The sequence below is a fragment of the Lithobates pipiens genome, unplaced genomic scaffold (assembly GCF_037356315.1).
Source record: "Lithobates pipiens isolate NorthernLeopardFrog02 unplaced genomic scaffold, aLitPip1_a1.2 Scaffold_25, whole genome shotgun sequence".
NCBI classification, from domain to species: domain Eukaryota; kingdom Metazoa; phylum Chordata; class Amphibia; order Anura; family Ranidae; genus Lithobates; species Lithobates pipiens.
The window spans coordinates 148,702,017-148,728,033 of NW_027507787.1; the positions used below are offsets into that span (position 1 = coordinate 148,702,017).

At 41.7% G+C, this 26,017-nt stretch overlaps 1 protein-coding gene across 1 annotated transcript in view; it reads right to left on the bottom strand.

The window, feature by feature from the left end:
• The window catches only part of VWA2 (von Willebrand factor A domain containing 2), a 128,310-nt gene that overhangs the window by 92,836 nt on the left and 9,457 nt on the right, over window positions 1-26,017 (bottom strand). The gene's annotated exons all lie outside the window — the stretch shown is intronic.

Below are 26,017 nucleotides of genomic sequence, written 5' to 3' on the forward strand. Positions count from 1 at the left end.
CACCATCTTTATTATAATATATGCTCTGCTTTTAAAAGCTGTATTAACTGAACAACTATATAAACTATTTTGGCCCTATTGCCCAGGGAACCAACACTACAGGCCAGCCTTGAAGAGTCACTTTGCACAGCACACGCACATACAGAGCAGATTACCCCGATGTTACACGTATGAGCAGGATTTTGTCCTCTCTGATCTTATCTGTCTCTCATCAGGGACTTCCGAGCAGATCCTCCTCCATCGGTATGATCAGACGGCAGGGCCGAAACCACAGCACAAGACCTTTCATGTCTTCAGGATAATCTCTGTAGAAAACGTGTCTTCTGACAAGATGGGACACCAACAGAAGAGGATAATTATTATCTTCTTATTCAAAGAACAGGACCTGCGGACATCCAAGTTTTAGTAGCAGAGTCTAACCCAGATTGTCATCTGTGCCCGGGTATAAAGATATATTGTGGCAACTATTTAGAGTCATGTGAATTGGAATCTACACCCCATGAAAATTGCTGGCATATTTTAAATATTTGAACAGGTAAAGATTACATCTTGATTTAAATAGTGCCTATAAATAAAAACAAAATACTTGAACAAATGACACATAAAATTGCAAAAAGTGAAAAATCTAAATGATGAAAATGCAGATTTACCATATGGAAAAAGTACGTTCTAAACATTTGCCACCACCTTAAAGCAATGAATTTAGAATGATATATTCCATATTGGGTGCCACTGCCAATGATCAATACCTCCTTAAGCAGTCAGATTCCTTGAGCCAACAGATTTGTTCATCCGTGCTACACGGCATGGATGGGTGAATCTCCTGTTGTGGCTATTTTAGTCTGCGGCTGACAGAATACCAGAACAGCGGCTGCTCCTACAAGTCACTTCTGCTAAACAGCAATTCCAGCTTCCAATGCCAAGGATAGCTGTAAATACTTAAAAAGTGTTAGCTGGGCTTCAAAGTATGTGAAAAAGATATAACAGAAAAAGTAACCCGGGTGGCCATCACATCGTAACTATTGGTGCTTACTCAGAGTAAGCACCAGTAGTTATGGTGTGAAACGCATTAGGGATCTGTTTCATCCTTTGCTGTATGGGCTGTCATTAATAAAGAGATTTTTGTTGGGGTGCAGCCATCCGAATTACTTTTTCTGTTATATGCTACTTGCCTACAGAGCCTGCACCTGTACCTGACTGTGGCTCAGACACCTGGAGCGAGTTTTACTGTTTATGTGAAAAAGATGATGCGAAATTCATTTTTCCATGCACAGATTTATATTCACAGCTTCAGTACCTTCTTTAACCACTTAAGGACCGGGCATACTTTTCAGACTTTGTGTTTACAAGTTAAAATTATTTTGTTTTCTCGAAAATGACATATAACCCCCTAACATTTCAGCACCCCCCTTACTTTGTGCTACTGCTAGGAAGAAGCTGGGGGTGGAACTTGGAAGTAGAAAGTGCAGGGTCTGGAGGAAGAACAGAGAAGGCTGGAGTCTGCTGAATTGTAGGAACAGGGGAGGCAGAGAGGAGGGGGTGCAGCAGCTGCACAGAGAGGTGCGGAATCTGTAGGACTTCTGTCCTCTCTGCTGCCGACTGCTGAGACAAGTTGGGGGCGGAGACAAGGGGGTGCCGCAACTGCAGGAGAGGTGCAACGGCCACATGAAATGGCCTTATGGGTCAGAATAGTCCCATGGGCCCTGTGTTGGACATGTCTTTAAGAGTATATAAGCTTTATTGTGGAAGGGAAGACTGGGAATACACTGGCATACAGTTCATAAACAACAGGCTGACAAATGTAGACAAAACCAACTGTTGGTCTTATAACCAATAAGCCAGAACTCAGTGTTTAGGGAAAGCTCTTGAGTAGCATTTTATTAAACCACTTGGCCTCTGGAAGATTTACCCCCCTTCATGACTAGGTCATTTTTTGCAACATGATACTTTAACAATTGCGCGGTCACACATCGCTGTACACAAATAAAATGCATGTACTCCCTCCAACAAATAGAGCTTTTTTTGTTTTGTTTTTAACTATAAACAAAAAAGACTGACAATAAAAAAAAAAAAAAAAATCACTTTCTACTATTAAACATATCCAATAATTAAAAAAATCATAATTTTAGGCCAATATGTATTCTGCTACATATTTTTGGTAAAAAAAAAATCCCAATAAGAGTATATTGATTGGTTTGCGCAAAAGTTATAGTGTCTACAAAGCGGGCTATTTTTATTTATTTATTTCTACTAGTAATGGCAGTGACCAGCAACTTATAGCAGGACTGCAATATCGTGGCAGACAAATCGGACACTTTTTTGGGGCCCAGTGACACTAACACAGTGATAACTGCAAAACAAAATAAAAAATATGCACTGTACTAATGACACTGGCTGGGAAGTGTCATTATCAGGGGAAAAGGGTTAATTGTGTGCCTAGCCTGCGCTCACTGTGGGGGAGGTGCTTTTACTATAGGAAGGCAGTGATCAATGTTTATGTTTTGCAGGAACATGGGATCAATACCTTCTCTACTGATAGAATAGCAATCTGCCTTGTGTGTAACTGTACAATTGGCAGGTGCCATTGGAAATCAAGTCCGTGGTATTCACCGCTGGGCTCCTGCGCTTTGATCACTGCGGGAGCGGGTCGCCAGCAGTGGGTGTGCCCGCCCCAGACCGGGAAGTGTCAGATTGTGTACTAGGTACGTGACCTTTCACAGTGCAGCCGCCCTGATGCAGCAAATCTGCGGTGGGTGGTCGTAAGTGGGTAAAACCCATCAGAGGCTGTTGCGCCCCCTAGATGTCAATCACTTTTAACATCCCTTAAATGGTCACAGTTTAAATGTCAGTGTTTCCTTCATTAGGGGCTGAGAGATGGTTTTTAGATTTTTCTACATATCTACCTCCAAGCACAGAACCTGCATCATCTCAATGTAGTTCTTCCCATTCAAGAACGAGGTAGCTATACAGAAGAAAGGGGATTAAGCATTAAAGGCTTCCTTCAAAGGTTAGGTTAATAATATAACCATCATGACAGCAGTATGGAAGCTGCCATTGCTAGTTTTCTTATAAGAATGCAGGTTGCGTAGAAGTGTGAGATCTAAGGCACCGCTGTCTGACTGCTAGTGTCACCAGGTTTGGCTTGAGATTTGGTGATGTCACTACTGTGCTGTTCACGGTTCTCCTTGATGGGGAGGAAGCTGTACCTGAGGACCTGCAGTACATGGATCTCCCCTGTTTACACTATCATCACACCACCAGTTATCAGGGGGACAGCTGACATGAGGAAGCAAAGCCCTGCCTCTACCAAGATGGCCACCTCCACAAAAACGTGCACTGCAGAAAAAGGCCCGTGGCCCATCCCTTTCATTCACTGGATTTCAAATTTCAATCATGGTGGTTCAGCATCACATATGGGTTTTACCAAGGCGTTCTCCAAGCAAATACAGTCTAGTGTAGAAACACCCACTCCTTCAGACTGACATCCACCTATCACGGCATTTCGATATTTGCATAACCCCTCCCATGAGCCAGACCACTGCTTGCATTAAGACTGAGGGCCCTTGAGAGGAGAATAGGAGATGCGTGCTATGATGTTTTCAGGATGTTACGGACAACACCCTGCTGGCCCCTCCCACCATAATATTCCTGCACTGCATAGAGAACCATTGATGACACCATTGGATCTCAAATCAATGAGCAATGAAAATGGAAAGGTTTTATTTAATCACGTCAGCCCCGGAAGGTTTTACTCCCTTAATGACCAAGCCACTTTCTGCAATACGGCACTGCGTTACTTTAACTGACAATTGTGCAATACTGTGCCCAAAAAAATGATGTCCTCTCTTTTTCACAAAGTTTACTTTTGGTGGTATTTAATTACCTCTCGTCAGGGCTGGCTTAGCCCTTCCTTCTCTGGGCTGGCCGCTCAGCTGTCGGCTAATTTACAGCTCTCTTCTCTCTCCAGAGTTACCAACTGTTCCTGAGGATGCTCGTCTGTCCTGCCTACTTAAAGCCTTCCAGCTCACTTCACCTCTGCTTTCGCCTTGGTCACATCACTGAAACCATCTCCTGTGGTTTGTTTAAAGACTGGCTTACTCACATCCCTTCTGGCTCCTTATCCTGCTTGCTGTGCTCTACTTGGATCCCTGACTTCTGGCCTGGCTGACTACCCGATCTGGTTACTGGACTCTGGCTATCCTTGACTAAGCTTTTTCTATTTACCTTTTTATTTTTATTAATAATAAATAATAATTAAGTGTTATTTAATTGTACTTCTGTCTCAGCCTGTTTCATGGTTTCCGACACCCCTGCTGTTATTTTTGTGCTATAAACAAAAAAAGATCGACAATTTTGAAAAAACTAATATATATATATATATATATATATATATATATATATATATATATATATTTTTTTTTTTTTACTTTCTGCTATAAAAGATACGCAATAACAAAAATTAAAAATAAACTAAATTTCTTCATCAATTTAGGCCAATATGTATTGTGCTACATATTTTTGGTAAAAAAAAAAAAAAAAAAAATCTCAATTAGCGTACACCGATTAGTTTGCATCTACAAAATATGGGATATTTTTATGCCATTTTTATTTTTACTAGTAGTGGCATGGATCAGCGATTTTTAGCGGGACTGCGACAATGCATCAGACAAATTGGACACTAAGTGACACTTTTTGGGGATCAGTGACACCAACACAGTGATCAGTGCTAATGTCACTATATAAATGACACTGGCAGGGAAGGCGCTAACATCAGGTGCAATCAAAGAGTTAAGTGTGCTCCTAGTGTGTGTTTTCTAACTGTGTGGGGGATGGACTGACTGGAGGAAAATACATCTGTGTTCCTGATAAGCAGGAACACAAGCTCTCTCTTCCTCTGACAGAACAGCGGTCTGCCTTGTCTACACAGGCAGACCGCCGTTCTGTCTCTTCAGCGGATGATCATTGGATCCTGGTCGCCGGACCCGCTGATCGGACACAGCTGGAGGCCAATCACAACATGAGCAGGTCTACGGCAGCACATGTTTGCGCCCCAGACCCAGGAAGAGGAAAAAAAAAAAAAACTTGCAGGTAGATGCGTGGTCCAGAAACAGTTAAAAATTTACTTGGAAAGTTGATTTTGGGGTGGGGGTGACACCAGGATAAACCTATCCTAACCATGGATGTAGCTTTATCTACTGTACTTCTTGTACTGCTTAAAGGTTATTCCCATTGCTGGATATAACAGTAATACAAAATAAATCCGAACACAGAAACTTTTCTTATTTGGCCCCCTTTATTCTGTTAAATATACCAAAGAAAATGTTCTGTTGTATTTTTTCATCTAAGTGCAAAACAACATCTGTTGATCCTGCTGAAAATCTTTTCTCTTATTATTTGCTTTGTTCACAGTTTAAATCAAGCCACGGCCCTCCAGCTGTTGCGGAACTACACATCCCATGAGGCATTGTAAAAATCTGACACGCAGAGATATGACTAGGCATGGTGGGAATTGTAGTTCCTGAACAACGGAGGGCCATAGTTTAGAGACCCCTGCTAAACTACAGAAATACTACCTTTTATGCTATAAACAGGAAAAGTATACAGCAGGGATATGCAATTAGCAAACCTCCAGCTGTTCCAAAACTACAAGTCCCATCATGCCTCTGCCTCTGGGTGTCAAGCTTGTGGCTGTCAGAGTCTTGCTGTGCCTCATGAAACATGTAGTTCTGCAACAGCTGGAGGTCCGCTAATCGCACATCCCTGGTATACGTTTTTTTAGTCCCATCTTGATTCCATGGCTTTTGTTTTCTCAGAGGAAAGGTGCAGCTACTGCCCCTTTCATGTCACCCTTACCCATCTCCCAGTACTGCCTCTTTTAGAGAAAATAGAACTACGTATCATTTTGTGGAGCTAAATAACGTATATGAATTTGTTACAATAATAAGAAAATCTGTAAAATAGAACCCCTGCAGCCAGCAGCAATAGACCCCCCCAACAACCACAGAAGATCCCTAACCATAGATGCCCTGGCAGCAATAGATGCCCCCAGCAACTATAGACCCCCTCTGAACAAAATACCCTCCAAGCAATAATAGAGCCCCCCCCCCCCCAGCAACAATAGATCTAAAGCATCAATAGATTATCTAACCCCCCCCCCCCCCCCTCCCCCAGTCCACAACAATATATTTCCCAAAAATAATTGATTCCCAGTAGCCAGGATCAAGAGACTCTGCAGCACCCCTTGGCATTACATACATGCAGTTCTGGAAGTGCATTCCCCAGTGTTTCTGCTAGCTTCTGATAATCTGATACAGAAGGTAAAGGGAGTGTTGTCCCCCTAGGAAGAGAAGTGTGTTACTTTAGCGGTTGGGGGTGTTTTAACACACAAGAAACTTTGAGCGTTTTCAGCTATACTCACCCACTGAGAACCCACCCCCTGAAATCTACCAGCAAAAGAAAAAGGAAGAAAAAAGCAATTTTTAAATGCCTTTCTACTGCTCTGTAGTCACTTGGGGAATGTTTGCTGAACATTTGAAATACACTTGTGTGAGAGTGACATCAATTCTTATCAGTGTGAACTGTACAAGTGACCACTTCTTACATCCTACAGAACATTGTGCCCTTCACTGCTTCAAGGGGTCTTCCACTTCAAACTCAGGAAGGAGGAGGAGGATGCAGCTTATGCCAGTTTTTTCTCTAAACTGCCTACAGAGATTATATGGTGGTTGGACCAGCAGGCATGGCCAGACCAATGAAAAATCTCTCCTAAATAAGATCTTTTCATAACATTTTATTTAAAGCAACCAGATATGTATATTATGTCTATGAAGAAGGGAGGGGTGAACTGCTAGACATCCTAAGACAACTAATCTTGGGGGGGGGGGGGGGATTTATTATCATTATTGATTTATTGTTGGGACAGACTTCTTTAACACTTCAATGATCACATGATCAGAGGCATGTACAGTCAGTTCCCAATTATAAGCAGAGACCAGGGAGGTGTGGGACAGCTAGATCACTGTGCTGGGAGTGTGACCTCAGCACAGAAATCTTGGTTCCTATAAGTACAGCATGTAGGTGATAAGGCCCACCTTCTCTGTTGTCACACATATGCTACATGGTCGGCAAGAGGTTAAAAAAATACCCCAACGCTTGTTAAATTACGGCACCCCCCCACCCATGTTAGCCCCCAATAGCACATAGCCTCAAACTGCGGGACTTTGTACGGTATTCCGGCAAACTTATGTTGGGGTTCTTCAGGAGGGGGATCAGTGGGAGAAACAGCATGTCTCCACCTGGCTTAGAACAAGCACACGTCTTCTCGTTGTGGTCGGCCAATGGGCTCTCACAGGCCCAACAATTTCTCAGATCTCGCACTATCCCATCTTGGTCCTCTATCCAAGAGACCCACAAAGCTCCTTCGGTCAAATTCTTTCGATACTTTCGGCTGCAGTATTGGATCACCTCCCTTCGCTGTAATGACACTTTGCGGTATCAGAAAACTGACATTGAATATACTTGCCTGCACTCCCCATCCATCATCTCTATGATATAATCCTCCCTCAACTCTAGCGGCTCCTCTGCTTCTCTCTCCTATGTGCTCAAGTGGTTGTGAACCTATCCCCAATTGACCTTCAATTGTAACAAGGCTTGGACTAGCATAGTAAAGTGCTCTTTCAATACAGCTAAGCTGGAAGCAGCCTATAAGGTCCTCCTTCGATGGTATTGGGTCCCGGCCTGTATTGCCAAGTTGAATCCTTCTCGAACCCCTCAGGTAAAACTTCCAGAGGTTAAAAGGTTTTTTTTTTACATTTGCTATTTAGTTTTGAATTATTTGCATGTACAACGCTCTTTTTTTATGAACATTCTGAAAACTGTCTGACAATTACCCACCCACCTCAGGAGTACAGTGTAATACTTACTAGGAAAATGTGCATTCCAAGTTACAAAGTAACAAGGTTTCAAAGGTATACAGCAGCAGGGTTAGTGTACAAGACATTGATTAACCACTTAAGGACCGCCGTATTGCCATTGTACGTCATTACAATGGCACAGGCAGGCACAAGCACGTACATGTACGTGCTTGCCTTCCAGCGGGTGGGGGGTCCCTCCCGCTGGATACGGCGGTCCGGTTCGCTGCAGGAGCGATCCGTGATGAGGGGATGGCCATTGGTTTCTGGCCACCCCCTCTCGATCACTCCTGGCCAATGACAAGCTTCCTCCCACTGTGTATTGTATACACAGGAAGGAGGAAGTGATGTCATTCTTCTCAGGGCAGTCTTTTTGACCGGACTACGAGGAGAAGACAAAAAGTAAGTGCACCAAAACACTACACTAACACATAGGTACACAAACCCCCACCGATCGCCGCCGCCCCCCCCCCCCCCCCCCAGTCACAGTGTCACTGATTGCATTGATCATTTATTTACTGATCACTGCATTCAGTGTCAGTTGTAAAAGTAAAAACTGCCAGGGCAGTTAGTGTTAGGTCCAGGGTAGCCCCCTATCACCCCCCAATAAAGGTTTAACCCCCGATTGCCCCTAGAGTTAACCCTTTCACCCCCTTTTGCCAGTGTCACTAAGCGATCATTTTTCTGATCGCTGCATTAGTGTCGCTATTGTCGCTAGGTAGCTAGTTATTTTTTTAGGTTCACCGCCAGGTTTTTATAGCACTAGGTACCCCGATATACTACCCAATAATGGTTTTAACCCCCCCAATTGCCACTAGAGTTAACCCTTTCACCCCCTTTTGCCAGTGTCACTAAGCGATAATTTTTCTGATCGCTGCATTAGTGTCGCTATTGTCGCTAGTTATTTTTTTAGGTTCACCGCCAGGTTTTTATAGCGCTAGGTACCCCGATATACTACCCAATAATGGTTTTAACCCCCTGATTGCCCCTAGTTAACCCTTTCACCAGCGATCACAGTATAAGTGTCACTGGTGACGCTGGTTAGCCAGTTAGTTATTTAGGTTCCCCGTCAGGTTTTTATATAGCGCCAGGGACCCCCATATACTACCTAATAAAAATTTTAACCCCCTGATTGCCCCTAGTTAACCCTTTCACCAGTGATCACCGTATAAGTGTTACGGGTGACTCTGGTTAGTTTGCTTTTTATAGCATCAGGGCACCCACCATTTATTACCCAATAAAGGTTTAACCCCCTGATCACCCGGCGGGTGATATCAATTAGGTTTTAGGGTCAGGGTCTGCGTCGCCCCAGGCAGCGCTAGGTTAGTGCCAGTACCGCTAACACCCACGCGCAAAGCATACACCTCCCGTAGTGGTATAGAATCTGAACAGATCAATATCTGATCTGATCAGATCTATACTAGCGTCACCAGCAGTTTAGGGTTCCAAAAAAACGCATTGTTAGCGGGATCAGCCCAGATACCTGCTGGCACCTGAGTTTTGCCCCTCTGCCCAGCCCACCCAAGTGCAGTATCGATCGATCACTGTCACTTCCAAAACACTAAACACATAACTGCAGCGATCGCAGAGTCAGGCCTGATCCCTGCGATCGCTAAGTTTTTTTTGGTAGCATTTTATATTTAAATCCGGAAGGCAGTGCTTGGTTTTCGGGGTCCCGTACGTGTCTAGGCTCCCAAAAAGACCCCCACATGTGGTATCCCCGTACTCGGGAGAAGCAGCAGAATTTATTTTGGGGTGTAATTTGACGTATGCCCATAGCATGTGTGAGCAATATATCATTTAGTGACAACTTTGTGCAAAAAAAAAAAAAAAATTTAAATTCCTGCAACTTGTGGCAAAATATAAAATATTTCATGGACTCAACATGCCTCTCAGTAAATAGCTTGGGGTGTCTACTTTCCAAAATGGGGTCATTTGGGGGGTTTTTGTGCTATTTTGGCATTTTATGGCCTTCGAAACTGTGATAGGTAGTGAGGAGTGAAATCAAAAATTTGCACCCTTAGAAATCCTAAAGGCAGTGATTGGTTTTCGGGGTGCCGTACACGGCTAGACTCCCAAAAAGTTCCACATATGTGGTATCCCCGTACTCAGGAGAAGCAGCAGAATATATTTTGGGGTGCAATTCCACATATAACTATGGCATGTGTGAGCAATATATCATTTAGTGACAACTTTTTGTAAACTTTTTTTTTTTGTGTCATTATTCAATCACTTGGGACAAAAAAAAAAAAATATTCAATGGGCTCAATATGCCTCTCCACAACTTCCTTGGGGTGTCTACTTTCCAAAATGGGGTCATTTGGGGGGGGGGGGTTTGTACTGCCCTGCCATTTTAGCACCTCAAGAAATGAGATAGGCAGTGGTAAATGAAAAGCTGTGTAAATTCCAGAAAATGTACTCTAGTTTGTAGACACTATAACTTTTGCGCAAACCAATAAATATACACTTATTGACATTTTTTTTTTACTAAAGACATGTGGCTGAATACATTTTGCCCTAAATGTATGACTAAAATTGAGTTTATTCGATTTTTCTTATAACAAAAAGTAGAAAATATCATTTTTTCTCAAGACCGCGCAATTACCAGTTAAAGCAGCGCAGTGCGAAATTGTAAAAAGACCTCTGGTCCTCAGGGTGTTTATTGGTCCGGGGCTGAAGTGGTTAAGTCTTAGTTTACACCTACAGTTGCAAACAAGCGCAGGTGCGTCACTGCATGTTTTTCACTTTCCAGTGTGACATATGTACAAGCAGTATACATACCTACTCAAGGAAAACATGGTCAAAAAATGCAGTTTGGTGCATGAGAAAAATCCACATTTGCAGATGTGTGGGAGTGCCATTAAAATTGAATGACAGCATTCACATCTGCTAAGGGGCAGTGTGTTTCTTTGTGCGTCAGTAAAGTGCACAATTTTAAAACACACATAGATATGAACCTTGCAGCTTCCAAGGGGTTCTTGAGGTTTTTTTTTTTTTCAAAGGAATTGGAATTTGACTGTTGAAAAGGCTCAGGAAAGGAAAACCTTTGAACTACAAAAGATAATTCTGTTTGACACAAGAGATAATGGTCTGAATGTGGATCTCAGCTTTCTAAATCACATCAGATAGTTCTATGACTATTCTCACCTCTGAGACTCCCCCATCATTCCATAGCTTCCTTCTAATCTCCTTATCTGACAAAATGAATGTATATTTCAGATATGAAACCTGAACAAAGTATATCCCCTATATAGGGTGTACTTGTCCCAATACAGAGCACTAAGGCTCCTTTCACACTTGTGCAACTTGTCCTGCGACATAGGATTGCAAAGTCGTATGACAAGTCAGGCCCCATGTTTTCCCATGAGTACCCTTCATATCTGTGCAACTTCAAGTCTCAGCGACTTCAAAGTAGTCCCTGTATTACTTTGGTCTGACTTTGATGCGATTTGAGGGCCATAGACCTCATGTCTACACAGGCATTGCTTAACTGCTTCCCAACCGCCTCACACAGATATACTGCGGCAGAAGGGCACATACCTGTACGTTGCCCTTAAAGAGGTGGCTTGTGGGCACGTGCGCCATGAGCACCATGATCGCAGGTCCCGTGGACCCAATGTCCGCAGGGATACCTGCGATCGTCTCATGGTGAGGAAGAACGGGGAGATGCTAATGTAAACAAGCACCTCCCCGTTCTGCCTAGTGACACTGTAACTGATCACAGGTGAAAATCAAACAGATGGTGTTGCGCTACCTGAACTAGATATAAATATAAATATAAAGAGCCTAGTACTGGAAAAATTAAAATCTAACTATAAATCAACTAACCTAAAATAAAAGTTAAGGTGTCTTGTGCTAGTGTATTCTAGAACTTGAATTCCAGAAATCATATGTTTATATATCAACATAAGTAACTAAGCAAAAGGAAAAAATATTCCATAAAGTGCAAATGTTAAAACGTGCAATTCGTAATGCATGAACAAATGATAAAATACAGTCTATAGTGAAATTAGATAAAGTGCCAGTGATAATTAGTTCCGTAATCTTCTTGAAAGTAAAAAAGTTATTAAATATATATATAAGACAGTCTATATAAAAGCTGCAATAGGTGCTCAGTGACTTGTTCAGTGCTTCTCAAAAAAGAAAAATAGGTGCCAGCAATCGTGTTGTAATTTCTGTGTCTCCAGTATACACGGCACACTAGGTGAAATGGCCCCTTACCTTACTGCTGTAAGGTAAACAGCAAATCAAGCAGCAAAAACAGGGGTGCAGGGATTCTATCCCAATTCCTAGCAGGTGGATCTTGGTCCCCTCAGGTAGGTATTTTTCCTCTCAGATAGTTTCCATATAGATCTTTAGCTTCAGTATAGCTCCCAGAGGTCTCATAGGAAAGATAGAGGTACACTCGGATGGTGAAGTACGTTCGTAAAATTTATTGTAACGAAATATAAAAAGAGGTACTCACAAACATACGATAAAATACAGCATTAAAAACGGACGAGCAATCCGCTCGTGTATGCGAACGTCACTTCCGGTATCCTCGTTCCGACGCGTATCGTCACTGGTCACGTGACTTCATCAGGGAATGGGATACTCTAGTACGGAAGTGTCTTTTATATGCACGTGTATGGCGGCCATTTTACTGAAGTCTCCCATAAGATAACATTGGCACCGCCATCTTTTTAGAGTCTTCCATAGGCTAACATGGTGCAGCCATCTTTTAGGAGTCAGTCTCCACCCAGCATCATTTTCCACATATCTAAGCTACACCCGCGGCCATTTTTCGTTGGTCCAGGTTAGCAGCTATTTCTATACAAGGGTTATTTATCAAATGTCATAGGTCACGTTAGTATTATAGCCCCATATTTTACACTAACAATTATCTAAAACCGTTCTTTAAAATAGTATATATAGATTTATAAAACAAATGGTAAGGTAACATTTTTATCTCATGGTTAGTATATATTAGCACTATATTGCCCCTCGATATCATGCCCCTTTTTGTCAGGAACCGGAAATGGCGTTCAAAGTGGACCCAGAATGGTTCATTTATACTATCACAATAAATAAAATAGTTTTACAGACATGTGAATTAAATATAATATAAAATGAGTATTGCAAGATCATTACATTAAAACAAGTATCAAATCTAAAACCGAGTTAAGAAATATAAAAATAAGTAAAAATATGTGTTTTTTTAAAAGTCGCTGATAAAGCAGTTTAAGTCAAAATCAATGTTCAAGCCTTGGGGGGTAAATGTGTCCAGAATAAAAATCCACTTAGATTCTGCTTGACTGAGTGTCCTAACTTTGTGGCCCCCCCTCCAGTGTTTCTTATATGGTTCTATACCCCAAAAGGTCAAATGAGTGGGGTCTTTATTATGGTGGGTACTAAAGTGTCTGGATACACTATGCTTATCAAAGCCGCTAATAATGTTCTTTACATGTTCTTTTATTCTTACTCTCAGCGGTCTTTTGGTTCGCCCAACATATTGTAAGCCGCAACTACACTGTAAAGCATAAACAGCTCCCTTGGTGTTGCAGCATATGAAATCCTTAATGTTATACGTGTTTCCCGTACTTGTAGAGGTGAAATTGAATTTCTTTTCGACCGGCTTTTTTACTCTTGTGCACGCATAACAGCGTCTACAGGGAAAGAATCCCTTGCCTGTAAAGAACGTTAAGCCATTATAGGGAGGGTCGGGGATGTTTTTTTACTATCTTATCCCTTAGGGTTGGTGCTCTTTTATAAATGAATCGTGGATGTTGCGGTAGGATTTCCTGCAGGTGTATGTCTGACCTTAGTATGTGCCAATGCTTTTTAATCATTTTCTCGATCTTCTTATGTTGCATATTATAATTCAATATTATTGGTACTCCATTACTTTTGTTCATAGTGGGTGGTTTATCCTTTACTAGTGTTGCTCTATCCATATTTTCAACTTCTGTGATGTTCGTCTTGATGTCTTCACTCTTGTAGCCTTTGTGGATAAATCTATTTCCAATTTTCTCTGCTTGTGTCACAAAATCTCTTGGGTGGGAGCAGTTCCTTCGTAGCCGGATCATTTGTCCTTTCGGGATATTGCTCAACCAATTCCAATGGTGGCAACTATCAGTGGGCAAATAGCTGTTCCTGTCCACATTTTTGAAATGAGTTTTAGTATACAATGATTTCTCTTCTTGTCTTATTTCTAAGTCCAGGAACGTAATGGTCTCGTCACTTATCTCCCACATTAAATTAATGTTCCTGTCATTTTTATTTAATCCTTCTAGGAAGGAGATTAGTTTGTTTTTTTCCCCTTTCCACAGTATTAGTATGTCATCTATATACCTTTTGTAGGTCACCAGTTCTTCGGGGGGGTTCTTAAAAATCGTCTCCTCCTCCCATTGTGACATGAAGAGACATGCCACACTGGGCGCGAATTTTGCGCCCATCGCTACACCCACTTTTTGGTGGTAGTAATTTCGGTCATACCAAAAATAGCTGCTTTTTAAACAGAAATCTAAACTTTTAATTAAAAATTTCCTTTGGAAGCATGGCAAGGTCGAGAATTTTCTTAGGCCCCATTTTGTGGCTTCACATGCCTGATGGTGTTGGATAATTGTGTACAAGGAAGCCACATCGGCAGTTGCCAGTATCCACGGCGTTTCTCCTTTAGGGGTCTCCTCTATTAGTTGCAGTACTTGTTTAGTGTCTCTCAAGTAGGCTCTAGTTTGTTTGACCACTGGTTGTAAGTAATTATCCAGATATTATCCTATTCTTGAGGTCAAGGAATCGATTCCATTGACTATAGGTCTCGGTGGAGGGTTTATGCTATCTTTATGTATCTTAGGTACTGAATAAATCACGGGGGTCCTGCACGACTCAGGAATCAAGAACTTGGCTTCCTTTTTGTTAAGAATATTTCTCTTTAGGCCTAGGTGTACAATCTGCTCTAATTCCTTTCTGCATCTAAATATCGGATTGCTCGGCAGTACTTTGTATGTATCTTTATCTTCCAGTAGTTTCTTCATGGTCTCTTTGTATTGTGTTTTAGATTGGACTACAATTCCTCCCCCTTTATCTGCCGGGCGGATGACAATGTCCTTTCTCTTTATCAGTTTACTTATGCCATTTTTTATGAATTTCGGTCCTTCTAGTTTTTTGACTTTCATTTCCTTTAGATCTTGCAATACTACTTTTTTAAAAACATCTATATGTTTATTATTATTTAAAACTGGATTAAAAACAGATTTATTTCTTAGTTCACTATGGACTATTTCTTGGTTTTCTTCAGGCGGTCGTCTTTTAGAAGGATTACTAACTATGTATTTTTTGATGTTTAAGGTTCTGATGTATTTTTGGATCTGTATGTAGGTCTCAAATTTGTCTAAATTTTTTATCGGTGCATATTTCAGACCCTTATCCAGTACTCCAATTTCTTCGTGGGATAGGGATTTACCACTTATATTAAAAATACCTTCACCTTTTAATTTCTTCTTGGCCTGCGATCTCTTTCCGGCTCTCTTTCCTCTCTTCTTCCTGGGCTTCTCCGTGGGTCTCTTGGTTCCAATGCCCATTTTGGGGGATGGTTCTCCATCCCTCTCTCTAAAAAAGCCCTCCTCTGGTGTGGGTCTTGATAATAGTTTTGCATTCCTCCGTCTCTTTCATCATCATAATAATCTCTTAGTGGGGCAAAATGGTTGTACAATGCTATCGGATTCTGATCATTTGTGCCATTGTCTCTTTGTGGGGGGCGCCAATTGTCCCTATACCCATTTCCATCATTCATCCGATTATCCCTTTGTGGGGGTCTCCAATTGTCTCTTTGTCCGTTTCCATGGTTGTGTGGGGGGCTTTTTTCTCGTGGTCCATATTGGCCCCTATTATCTCTCTGATCTCTCTGATCATAGGTGGTTCTGTTATTGTTACCGTTACCATTATATTGTTTCTTATTGTTATATTTCCAATAAGGTTTTTTCCCTTTGTTTTGTGGGGTATTGTACGGATAGTATGGTCTTTGATCATGGTTATGCGGGGTGGAGTAATTATGGTCATTTTGTGGTTCATTATTTCTATGATGTCCTGGGGAGTGTCTTTGTTGCTCATTCGGGTATGGTCTTATTTGGGTTCCAGTCTGTTGTGGGATTTTTTCTGGTGTCGAGAAAGTAGAGATGGGGTCAGAGTAGCCTAATTTACTCTGCCATTTGAATACCTCCTCTTTTTTAAAATCATTAATGTCTCTAGTGTACTTCTTGCTCTTCCTAGTTTTCACCTCCTTATCTTTCCTATTTAAATCCTTATTTAGTTGCGTGGTTAAGGATATGAATTCCGGTTTCTCCTTATGGTTCTCAAGTTCTCCTTTGATTTCTTCTATTGTCCCCTCAATCCTACACATCTTCCTTTGCTTTCTTTTCAATAGGAATTCCAGGAGTTCCAATCCCTTCTCATTGAAGAACTTGAACCATTCATCCATGGAGTCCTGGTCTAGGAGTCCATCATTAGGTGGTACATCCCATCTGAGACGTCTGGGTACTATTTTATCTTTTATGTATTGTTCAAAGGTGGCTATATCCCACCATAGGCTCACCTTTTTCTCCATATTATGACTTAGTTTCCGCATCAAACTTTCTAGGTCAACATTTTTTTGGGAATTAGAATCAGTGCTATTAAAAACTTCCTCTAAGTTAACTTTTCTTTTTTCCATAAAGGAAAATACTTCCATGACTGCAGCAGGGATATGTGGGATATTTAATAGAGTAAATTGGTTTAGGGTATCCCCGCGCTGTCGTCAAGGGCCTAAACTATTTAAAAGGGTAGGTTGCAGCAAACTACCGACAGGGGTATGAACCCTAACCCCCAGATAATAAAGGTGAAAATCAAACAGATGGTGTTGCGCTACCTGAACTAGATATAAATATAAATATAAAGAGCCTAGTACTGGAAAAATTAAAATCTAACTATAAATCAACTAACCTAAAATAAAAGTTAAGGTGTCTTGTGCTAGTGTATTCTAGAACTTGAATTCCAGAAATCATATGTTTATATATCAACATAAGTAACTAAGCAAAAGGAAAAAATATTCCATAAAGTGCAAATGTTAAAACGTGCAATTCGTAATGCATGAACAAATGATAAAATACAGTCTATAGTGAAATTAGATAAAGTGCCAGTGATAATTAGTTCCGTAATCTTCTTGAAAGTAAAAAAGTTATTAAATATATATATAAGACAGTCTATATAAAAGCTGCAATAGGTGCTCAGTGACTTGTTCAGTGCTTCTCAAAAAAGAAAAATAGGTGCCAGCAATCGTGTTGTAATTTCTGTGTCTCCAGTATACACGGCACACTAGGTGAAATGGCCCCTTACCTTACTGCTGTAAGGTAAACAGCAAATCAAGCAGCAAAAACAGGGGTGCAGGGATTCTATCCCAATTCCTAGCAGGTGGATCTTGGTCCCCTCAGGTAGGTATTTTTCCTCTCAGATAGTTTCCATATAGATCTTTAGCTTCAGTATAGCTCCCAGAGGTCTCATAGGAAAGATAGAGGTACACTCGGATGGTGAAGTACGTTCGTAAAATTTATTGTAACGAAATATAAAAAGAGGTACTCACAAACATACGATAAAATACAGCATTAAAAACGGACGAGCAATCCGCTCGTGTATGCGAACGTCACTTCCGGTATCCTCGTTCCGACGCGTATCGTCACTGGTCACGTGACTTCATCAGGGAATGGGATACTCTAGTACGGAAGTGTCTTTTATATGCACGTGTATGGCGGCCATTTTACTGAAGTCTCCCATAAGATAACATTGGCACCGCCATCTTTTTAGAGTCTTCCATAGGCTAACATGGTGCAGCCATCTTTTAGGAGTCAGTCTCCACCCAGCATCATTTTCCACATATCTAAGCTACACCCGCGGCCATTTTTCGTTGGTCCAGGTTAGCAGCTATTTCTATACAAGGGTTATAGGTGAGATAAAAATGTTACCTTACCATTTGTTTTATAAATCTATATATACTATTTTAAAGAACGGTTTTAGATAATTGTTAGTGTAAAATATGGGGCTATAATACTAACGTGACCTATGACATTTGATAAATAACCCTTGTATAGAAATAGCTGCTAACCTGGACCAACGAAAAATGGCCGCGGGTGTAGCTTAGATATGTGGAAAATGATGCTGGGTGGAGACTGACTCCTAAAAGATGGCTGCACCATGTTAGCCTATGGAAGACTCTAAAAAGATGGCGGTGCCAATGTTATCTTATGGGAGACTTCAGTAAAATGGCCGCCATACACGTGCATATAAAAGACACTTCCGTACTAGAGTATCCCATTCCCTGATGAAGTCACGTGACCAGTGACGATACGCGTCGGAACGAGGATACCGGAAGTGACGTTCGCATACACGAGCGGATTGCTCGTCCGTTTTTAATGCTGTATTTTATCGTATGTTTGTGAGTACCTCTTTTTATATTTCGTTACAATAAATTTTACGAACGTACTTCACCATCCGAGTGTACCTCTATCTTTCCTATGAGACCTCTGGGAGCTATACTGAAGCTAAAGATCTATATGGAAACTATCTGAGAGGAAAAATACCTACCTGAGGGGACCAAGATCCACCTGCTAGGAATTGGGATAGAATCCCTGCACCCCTGTTTTTGCTGCTTGATTTGCTGTTTACCTTACAGCAGTAAGGTAAGGGGCCATTTCACCTAGTGTGCCGTGTATACTGGAGACACAGAAATTACAACACGATTGCTGGCACCTATTTTTCTTTTTTGAGAAGCACTGAACAAGTCACTGAGCACCTATTGCAGCTTTTATATAGACTGTCTTATATATATATTTAATAACTTTTTTACTTTCAAGAAGATTACGGAACTAATTATCACTGGCACTTTATCTAATTTCACTATAGACTGTATTTTATCATTTGTTCATGCATTACGAATTGCACGTTTTAACATTTGCACTTTATGGAATATTTTTTCCTTTTGCTTAGTTACTTATGTTGATATATAAACATATGATTTCTGGAATTCAAGTTCTAGAATACACTAGCACAAGACACCTTAACTTTTATTTTAGGTTAGTTGATTTATAGTTAGATTTTAATTTTTCCAGTACTAGGCTCTTTATATTTATATTTATATCTAGTTCAGGTAGCGCAACACCATCTGTTTGATTTTCACCTTTATTATCTGGGGGTTAGGGTTCATACCCCTGTCGGTAGTTTGCTGCAACCTACCCTTTTAAATAGTTTAGGCCCTTGACGACAGCGCGGGGATACCCTAAACCAATGTAACTGATCACAGCTCCCTGTAATCGGGAGTGCTGATCAGAGACGTGTCACACACAGCCCCTCCTCCCCACAGTTAGAATCACTACCTAGGACACACTTAACCTCTACAGCGCAACCTAAAGGCTAACCCCTTCACTGCCAGCAACATTTTTACAGTAATCAATGAATTTTTTTTAGCATTGATAGCTGTATTAATGCCAATGGTCCCAAAAATGTCTCAAAATTGTCCCATGTGTTCGCTATAATGTTGCAGTCACGATAAAAAATGCAGATCGCCGCCATTACTAATAATAAAAAAAAAAAATATCAATAAAAATGTCATAAAACGATCCCCTATTTTGTAGACTGTATAACTTTTGCACAAAATGATCAAACGCATATTGCAATATTTTTTTACCAAAAATATGTAGAATACCGTATATACTCGAGTATAAGCCGAGATTTTCAGCCTCTTTTTTGAGGCTGAAAGTGCCCCCCTCGGCTTATACTCGAGTCATCGCTGTCTGCCCGCTCGATCAGCGTGTCGAGCAGACAGACAGCGGCCATTCTGATTCAAAAGCCGCGCCTCCGGCTCCGCCTTCGCCTGTGATAGGCGGAACACTGAATTTCCCAGCAGCCTGTGTTCCGCCTATCACGGGCATCTTCTCATCCTCGTACTACGGACGAGGATGATACGACGTCCGTGATAGGCGGAACACAGGCTGCTGGGAAATTCAGTGTTCCGCCTATCACAGGCGAAGGAGGAGGCGCGGCTTTTGAATTTTACAATGGCCGCCGACGAAGAGGGCACGGGACGGAGGCAAGGCAAGGCACGGCACGGGACAGGACAGGACGGGACGGGACGGGACGGGACGGGACGGGACGAAGGCAAGGCACGACACGGGACGGAGGCTCGGGACAAAGGCTCGGGACACAGGTAGGCTGGACACACACACACACACACACACACACACACACACACACGGATGGAGACACACACACACGGATGGATGGATGGATGGAGACACACACACACACAGGGATGGATGGATACACACACACACAGGGATGGATGGATGGATGGATGGAGACACACACACACAGGGATGGATGGATGGAGACACACACACACAGGGATGGATGGATGGAGACACACACACACAGGGATGGATGGATGGATGGACACACACACACACAGGGATGGATGGACGGACACACAGGGATGGACGGACACACAGGGATGGACGGACACACAGGGATGGACGGACACACAGGGATGGACGGACACACACACAGGGATGGACAGGCATGTCTCACCCTCGGCTTATACACGAGTCAATAAGTTTGCCAGTTTTTTTGGGGGTAAATTGGGGGCCTCGGCTTATATTCGGGTCGGCCTATACTCGAGTATATACGGTACGTATCGGCCTAAACTGAGGGAAAAAAAATAGGGCTGTTACTGATTAAAAATTTCGTGTTCGATTAATCAATTTTTTTTAAATTGGTCAACTAATTTTGATTAATTATAACGCACATACAGATCCAACTACTTTTAGCTTATCTCCTTGCATTGCAACTCTGCATTAGTCCGTGGAAAATATGGTATACACTATATACAATCACCCGACACTAGTTAGTTTCCACAATCCATGACTTAACTACACAGTTAATACAAATACGTTTTAAATTCAAACTGCAGCACTGATAAAAGTAATTTTTGTTTCCACAGTAGCATGACAATCCCTCCACCGCCGATCTAATGAATCACTCTCACTTTATGGTATGGACCCCTGTGCAAACAGGCGGTCATGCAAGCGGATATCAAAAGGGTTAACACGGACCATAAACTTCTCTCACATCCCCTCAGATCTCAGCAAGGACGCCAGGTCATGGGTAGAAAGCAAAGATCTAAGTGCTCACCGCTTAAATATAAGATAACATTTTGGGGTTCAAACACAAACTACTCACATAAAGATGATAAAAACACAGCTTGTAAAGTCGACAATTGGGTTAGTTCTATAGGGCAGCAGCGGGTGACGTCATGCATAGCTCCTCCCCCGTAGACATTACGTTCAATCAGAACTTCAAGGTCACTGGACTCCTCCCCCTTTCCCTTTGTTAGCAGATGGAGGCACTTGGGGAAGGGGGGAGGAGTCCAGTGACGTTGATGTCTGTGACGTCACCGGATCTCCGAAGGAACTCCCTGAAGACCCGGAAACCAGCGGAGGGGTGAGTACCGATCAAAAGAATTTTGACCGTTCAAAAAAATTAATCGATCGAGGAATTCATCTTTAATTTCCACAGCCCTAAAAAAATGTTTTATATATTTTTTGGGGATAATTATTAAAGTTAAAAAATGCGTTTTTTCAAAATTGACGCTTTTTTTTTGATTATAGCGCAAAAAAAAAAAAACACGCAGAGGTGAATAAATACCACCAAAAGAAAGCTCTATTTGTGGGAAAAAAGGATATCAATTTTGTTTGGGAGCCACGTCACATGAGCGTGCAATTGTCAGTTAAAGTGATGCAGTGCCAAATTGCAAAAAGTGATCTGGTTAGGAAGGGGGTAAATTCTTCCGGGGCAGAAGTGGTTAAAGATGCAGCAAAAATTGCAGCAAAATGACACTACTTTCAGGTTGCACAAGTATGAAAATGGGCCTAAGTGTCAATATCGTGTGCTGCTTCCTTTCTCTGCTATCAGGAGGAGTCACTTCTGACAAGTATTCCTGACACCAAGAGAAAAAAAGGTAACGTGGGAGGGAGCTCCAGTACACAACCTGTGACCGACAGCCTCAGCTCTGGTCCTGTGTGAAGGTGGGGACGGGGGTGTTCCTTCCCTCCAAGCAGCTCTCAGAGTTCTTCTCACTGAGCTCCACAGTATGTAATGTCAGGGATTTTAGGTGATAGACCAACACAAAGTGACACATAATTGTCAAGTTGAATGAAAATAAGTGGTTTTAAATGTTTTACAAATATGTGAAAAGCGTGGTGTGCATTTGTATTCAGCCCCCCGGAGTCAATACTTTGTGGAACTGTCTTTCACTGCAATAACAGCTTCAAGTGTTTTTGGGGATGTCTCTACCAGCTTTGCCCATTCTTCTCTGCAAAATAGCTCAAGCTCTGTCAGATTGGATGGAAAGTGTCTGTGAACAGAAATTTTCAAGTCTTGCACACATTCGCAATTGGATTTAGGTCTGGACTTTGGGCCATTCTAAAACCTAAATTTGCTTTGATCTAAACCATTCCATTGTAGCTCTGGCTGTATGTTTAGGGTTGTTGTCCTGCTGCAAGGTGATCCTCCACCCCAGTCTTTAGCAGACTAACAGGTTTTCTTCTAAAGACTGCCCTGTATTTGGCTCCATCGATCTTTCTAGCAACTCTGACCAGCTTCCCTGTCCCTGCTGGAAAGCATCCCCACAATATAATGCTGCCATCCTCATGTTTCACGGTGGGTATGGTGTTCAGGGTAATGTGCAGTGTTAGTTTTCTGCCACACTGCTGTTTCACCGCTGTGTCCCCCACATGGCTTCTCAAACTGCAAATGGGTCTTCTAATGGCTTTCTTTCAACAATGTCTTTCTTCTTGCCACTCTTCCCTAAAGGTCAGATTTGTGAAGTGCACGACTAAGTTGTCCTGTGGACAGATTCTCCTACCTGAGCTGTGGATCTCTGCTGCTCCCCCACAGTTACCATGGGCCTCTTGGCTGCTTCTCTGATTAATGCTCTTCTTGCCCGGCCTTTCAGTTTAGGTGGATGGCCATGTCTCGGTAGGTTTGCAGTTCTGCCATATTCTTTCTATTTTCGGGTGATGGATTAAACAGTGCTCCGAAAGATGTTCAAAGCTTGGTATGTAACCCTGCTTTAAAACTTCCCCACAACTTTATCCCTGACCTGTCTGGTGTGTTCCTTGGCCTTCATGATGCTGTTTGTTAACTAAGTTTCTCTAACAAACCTCTAAGGGCTTAACAGAACAGCTGTATTTATACTGAGATTAAATTACACACAGGTAGACTATTTAATAATTGGGTGACTTCTGGCAATTGGTTCCTCTAGATCTTAGAGAGGGGTATCAGAGTAAGGGGGGTTGGATACAAATGCATGCCACATTTTCCCATATTTATTTGTAAAAACATTTTGAAAACCATTTATCATTTTTTTTCCACTTCACAATTATGTGCCACTTGGTGTTGGTCTATCACATAAAATCCCAATAAATTACATTTAAGTTTTTGGTTGTAACATGACAAAATGTGGAAAAAAATCAAAGGGTATGAATACTTCTTAAGGCACTGTATGTAGGAGGATTTGTTTTTGTGTATCATCTGAGGCCAGTCACATTACTGGGAATACAAGTTTACAACTACTTTAAAGTGATTGTAAACCCTTTACAACCACTTTTTACTAAAGGTAAGCCTATAATAAAGCTTACCTGTAGCCACCCCGTATATCCGGTTTAGGAGATATCCCCTATATCTGCATGTGCCGACGTCATCGGCACATGCGCACTGGAGCAATGGCACATGCGTGCCGTTGCTTTAGTCAGTGTGTTACCAGCGCTCCTGCGTGGGAGTGACCCCATCGTGGCTCCACACCAATCACAGCGCAGGAGCCTGCAATACTTGGAAGTAACTCCAGGAGCAATGTCACCGTCAGAGCGGTGTAAGGGGGCGGCTGCAGGGGCTTTGATCTAAGGCAATTCATAATGAGCTATGCATACTATGCTATGCACACTATCTCAATATGCCTTTGTCTTGCAGATTTTTTTTTGTAAGTGGGTTTACAACCACTTTAAAACTGAACTGCAGTACCAGATGTGAGATGTACACATCAATGCAGCATGAACTCTGTCGCTGCCAGAGATCGTTTTAGGCTTGAAGATTAAATAAAACCCCCAAACATATATTTTCTGAAAGGATATATCCCCAAGATTAAAATGGCGGTAGTTCAATTTTTTTATGTCACACAAAATTAGCACAACCGTTTATGAAATGCTATATTTCAGTAAAAAATAAGCTAAAGAATTTCAAAAATGGAAAGAAAAAAACAGTAATATATTGATGAGGAAGAAAAAAGGAGGACCCTGCAAAGGCAAAGCATAAGAAGATTGAACTTCAGCTTGAGGCTCCACGCACACTGGACGTTAAAGTAACATTATAAAAACGCCAGTAGCTTTGTAGTGAGACTTAACGTTTTTTTTAAAAGTTGTTGCAATAGCGTCTATTAGCGTTCTTACGCTTTTATAAAAAATGTTTTTCTTTTTTTTTTTCAATGGATCAAAAACATTAAACGCTTGTGAACCATGTTTTTGAGCGTTTATTAGCGTTTGGCATTTTTTGTGGTCAGAAAAACGACTCTTGAACGCAATTTTATGGCATTCAGAAAACAGCCCATAAACTCCACTGCTCATAAAAGTTAAAAAAAATTCAATGTGTGCATGGACACATAGGATAACAGAGTGGCGTTTATGGGCTGTTAAAAAAAAAAAAAAAAAAAAACGCCCAAACTCCAAAAAACGCCGTTTATGAGCTCCAGTGTGCATGGAGCCTTAAGAGATCTGACTGCATTGGGGCATCGTGACACAGCCTCACATTAATCTAGTGATTGTCTACATCTCTTATTCAGCGTGTCCTCCAGATTACAAGAACAGAATAGCAGACGTCTGATATATACGTAAATGTCCTTGGAAATGGTTTTGTTCTAGGATGCCGTGCGGTGACTAGGACATTGCTGAACAATACACAGGATTAATCAGCCCAGGTGTTTTTCTGTCTACTGCACAGGTGAAATGAGCTGTGACCAGGGGGCTTTTAATGTGATGATTCCCATAACTCATTCTCCTATCTGGTACACAAGGGTGGAATGATTCTATTATAGAAAACCATTTAGGCCTTCTGCTACACTATATGTGGCACGGAACCAACCCAGACTAGGGCTCGTTTACACGGGAATATTTAACCACCTGACTTCCGGAAGGTTTTACCCCCTTCACGACCTGAGCATCTAAATCAGTTGGAGGCCTTGCCTGGCAAAATTTATGCAACTATTTTATTGCATCTCAACTTATGTATATTATTGATTACACTCTGACCCCCTCCTATCTGCTTTTTTTTGGTCTCTCCACCTCTCTCAAAGATGAGCTGCACAGAGCGGTAGGTTATAGATGTTTTTACGATCCTCCCCTATAGAAGTGGATTTTCTAGCCTGGACAGAGGGGAAAAAAAATACTTACACAGCCGTTTCCAGGGAGGTCGCCAAACTCCCTTATGGAGAAACCCTAACCTCCCTGAGCTTTATGGTCATCCTGACTCGTCCTGTTGGGTGTCATTTTTGGTATCACCCACCTCTCTCATACAGTCAATGATAAGATTTTTGTGTCTTTTGAAACTTTAAGGAGTGGTCATAGTATCGATAAATTCTTTTTCAAATATCTTCTGCTTCGGCACTCCATTCGGACGCAGTTTGGGACCTTGACTCAAGAGCTCATGGAGTCTCTTATTGAAGACTTATCTTATCCGGAAACTTCAAAATTGGTTACAACATTGTACGGTCCTCTTCAGTTGGCAGGGGCCAATCCCTTTTGAGAATTCTCATGACAAATGGCTATTGCTAATGCCTGAGCTTTCTGAGGGCTGGGAGGAAGCCACTGAGGTTTGCTTTCAAGGTGTAATTGGCACTGCAGATCAATTTATTAAATTTAAGTTTATTCACCATTTATATTATACCCCAGCTTAACTGGCTCATATGGGATTAGGATCAGATATTGTTTGCTCAAGATGTGGATCTACTTCACATGTTTTGGAACTGTCCAGGGCTGCCAACTTTCTGGAAGGATTGATTT